Raw genomic sequence first — 4,391 nt, forward strand, 5'->3', positions numbered from 1 at the left:
CCCCCAGTGCATTTCGTAAAAAACGGCCCACGAGAGATGAGATTCCTTACGATGAGTTCGTGGGTACGTCAACCACCCCCAGAACCACCCCGAGAAGTCGAATCACGCTCGAAGATGATCAGGATTACAGATAAAGACGGAATGTTTTAATTTTTAATCTTGAAAACAAATCCGAGAAGTGGAATCCTACTCCAAGATAAAGACAGAATATATATTTTTTAAATCTTCAAGAGCTGGCTTTATCTTAATTGCATAATGGCAGTTTACCACCAAAGTATTTATCAATGTTTGTGTTAAAATGTGAAACATTATGCCTTGGTCGTTGTTCCACTCACAGTCATTCAGATTGCAGATACAGACTGCACAATATTACACATACAGACTGCACAATATTACACATACAGACTGCACAATATTGCAGATACAGACTGCACAATATTGCAGATACAGACTGCACATACAGACTGCACAATATTACACATACGCACAATATTACACATACAGACTGCACAATATTGCACATACAGACTGCACAATATTACACATACAGACCGATACAGACTGCACAATATTACACATACAGACTGCACAATATTACACATACAGACCGATACAGACTGCACAATATTGCACATACAGACCGATACAGACTGCACAATATTGCACATACAGACAGATACAGACTGCACAATATTGCACATACAGACAGATACAGACTGCACAATATTACACATACAGACAGATACAGACTGCACAATATTACACATACAGACTGCACAATATTACACATACAGACAGATACAGACTGCACAATATTACACATACAGACTGCACAATATTACACATACAGACAGATACAGACTGCACAATATTGCACATATACAGACTGTACAATATTTTCTTAAAGGTTTTATCAGGTGCGGATCAGTGGGGGTTTCAGGCAATTCAACACAACATTGTTTTTGCATTGCCTAAAGCTATTGAGGTGACATTGTTTTTGCATTGCCTAAAGCTATTGAGGTGAACATTGCCTAAAGCTATTGAGGTGACATTTTGTGTATACTTTTATCATGTACTATTACAGATCAAGTATGACTTTAATGGCAATTTACTCATAGTTCACAGAGTTATTGCCCTTGGACATAGAAGATGTGAAGAAAGAATTTGGTCCCGGTATGGGGACGTTATGTTATAAAATGTATAAGTAATGTCTCCAGCTTGGTTCTAATCAGAGACCATTATGTTCCCTCAGAAAATATATTCAAACAGAATAAAACTTGATTTGTGCAGGGGGTGAGGGGGATATGGTTCTGTTCTAGTGCAGTGGTTAGTGAGAGAACAACTGGTGTAGTGCAGGGGGTGAGGGGGATATGGTTCTGTTCTAGTGCAGTGGTTAGTGAGAGAACAACTGGTGTAGTGCAGGGGGTGAGGGGGATATGGTTCTGTTCTAGTGCAGTGGTTAGTGAGAGAACAACTGGTGTAGTGCAGGGGGTGAGGGGGATATGGTTCTGTTCTAGTGCAGTGGTTAGTGAGAGAACAACTGGTGTAGTGCAGGGGGTGAGGGGATATGGTTCTGTTCTAGTGCAGTGGTTAGTGAGAGAACAACTGGTGTAGTGCAGGGGGTGAGGGATATGGTTCTGTTCTAGTGCAGTGGTTAGTGAGAGAACAACTGGTGTAGTGCAGGGGGTGAGGGGGATATGGTTCTGTTCTAGTGCAGTGGTTAGTGAGAGAACAACTGGTGTAGTGCAGGGGGTGAGGGGGATATGGTTCTGTTCTAGTGCAGTGGTTAGTGAGAGAACAACTGGTGTAGTGCAGGGGGTGACGGGGATATGGTTCTGTTCTAGTGCAGTGGTTAGTGAGAGAACAACTGGTGTAGTGCAGGGGGTGAGGGGGATATGGTTCTGTTCTAGTGCAGTGGTTAGTGAGAGAACAACTGGTGTAGTGCAGGGGGTGAGGGGGATATGGTTCTGTTCTAGTGCAGTGGTTAGTGAGAGAACAACTGGTGTAGTGCAGGGGGTGAGGGGGATATGGTTCTGTTCTAGTGCAGTGGTTAGTGAGAGAACAACTGGTGTAGTGCAGGGGGTGAGGTGAGGGGACAAACTTTGGAGGAAATTTAACGGCAATTAAAGGTAGGAGAGTAATTTTTCGTAGTTGTTAACAATTTGGTTCGGACAATAGGTGAATATGTTGATAAATGAGAACGACACCCACCCACTCCCACATCCCAAACCCTATAATGAAAACAAGGCTGTGACATACAATACCACTCCTCCCCCACACCCCGCCCTTATAATGAAAACAAGGCTGTGACATACAATACCACTCCCCCACACCCCACCCCTATAATGAAAACAAGGCTGTGACATATAACACCACTACCCACACACCCACCCCTATAATGACAACAAGGCTGTGACATACAATACCACTCCTCTGTGCTATCTGTGATTTCAGTTGGTCAAAGTGTATATATACTATTTTATATTTGAATAAAAAATAAATAAACCTGATGTATGCAAGTGTTATTTTGTTGAACAATTCATAAAACATTCTGTTGAAGCAGTGGCATGACATACATACATACATACATAATGTTTCGCACCCCCCCCTCCCCAATATGGGTTCCCCCCAGTGAAAGGGGCTGTTCATCAAGTTCATCAATTACGTAATGCATAACATGGCATTTGTGTTGTATATACCCACACACCCACACCCACACCATTATGTGGCACTTGACAACACTAACTGCCCTTCATTCCTGGTCATGTGACTTAAAGGGATATTCCTGAGTTTGCTGCAATTTTTCAAGATGCTATCGACTAACGGAGATTTTTTAGCGATTGTAATTACATATGAAATATATTTTTCTGCAAGACACAATCCAGTTTGGGCTTGTTACAAATATTAAGACGACCAGAAACACATTACAATGCAGCAAACTCAGGAATGTCCCTTTAAAATGTTTCTGTTTGTAATTTTAGCTTTTCTAATACCAATGTTTCCAGGATCCGTCCACCCGTCCCATCAACTTTCCTTGTAAAGTCTTCTACGGTTTTGGTTGAGCTGTTCTCAAACATGGTACAATGAACCTCAGGGCACCCTCCACAAACTCACAGAGATATCATGGAAAGTTTGACATTTTATTAAATGGTTTTAAAATTTAATTTGAAAATTTGAAAGTCTATCTTCTACTACAGTTTTGATTGAATTGTTCTCAAACTTGGTACAATGATTCTTTGGAGTACACTCTACAAACTAATACAGACTTACTTTGATTTTTTATTGAATGTTTTTAAAATTTAATTTGAATATGTTCACCTCAGCTATCTGGACTGTCTATCCATGAAAGTGAGTTAGTGGTTAGTGAGACTGTCTGTCCATGACCCCTGCGTGTGCTGTAACCTCACTGTGGTGCAGGGGTGTAACATTCTCTTTGAGAATGGCCAATACAGCACAAAATTGAAGTTTTGAGTAAAATTCTGTGATATTTGTGTTTTTGCACAGTTCTTTACACTGTTTTTGTTCAAGTCTTGAATTTTTATATTGATGTTGATCATCACTTTATTTATTTGCATTACCATAGTTTGACACCCAATAGCCGATGTATTTTTCGTGCTGGGGTGTCATTAAACATTCATTCATTCAGTCTGTCGATGACAGTGGGTTAGTGGTTAGTGAGACTATCCATGACAGTGGGTTAGTGGTTAGTGAGACTGTCCATGACAGTGGGTTAGTGGTTAGTGAGACTGTGTCCATGACTGGGTTAGTGAGACTGTCTCCATGACAGTGGGTTAGTGGTTAGTGAGAACTGTCTGTCCATGACAGTGGGTTAGTGGTTAGTGAGAACTGTCTGTCCATGACAGTGGGTTAGTGGTTAGTGAGACTGTCTGTCCATGACAGTGGGTTAGTGGTTAGTGAGAGAGCCTTACACCTGGCAGCCGGTATCGGTTAAAACGGGAAATAACCTTAAAAATAGACTAGAACTCGAATCAATAAACCGCTACTTCTCAGACGCACATTTGGTTTTACAAAAAATAAAAAATGCATTTTTTGGTATTAGAAACACGAGGATGACCAGAAACACTTCGGTTCTACGGAAATAGATAATCTAAACAATAAAATATAAGTAATGTTTGATTTCAGTGATCATAAACGACTCTAATAGTAAACAATGTATGCCCCGTCTCGTACGCCTATGCCTATACCTTTCCGTTTCTTCCCCGTCCCGTACGCTTAAGCCTATACCTTTCCGTTTCTTCCCCGTCCCGTACGCTTAAGCCTATACCTTTCCGTTTCTTCCCCGTCCCGTACGCTTAAGCCTATACCTTTCCGTTTCCTCAGCCAAAGCGTGCGCTAACAATTTTAATTTATTTAACAATATTCGCTTTTGA

Source organism: Gigantopelta aegis, chromosome 12 (genome assembly GCF_016097555.1).
Source record: "Gigantopelta aegis isolate Gae_Host chromosome 12, Gae_host_genome, whole genome shotgun sequence".
NCBI classification, from domain to species: Eukaryota; Metazoa; Mollusca; class Gastropoda; order Neomphalida; family Peltospiridae; genus Gigantopelta; species Gigantopelta aegis.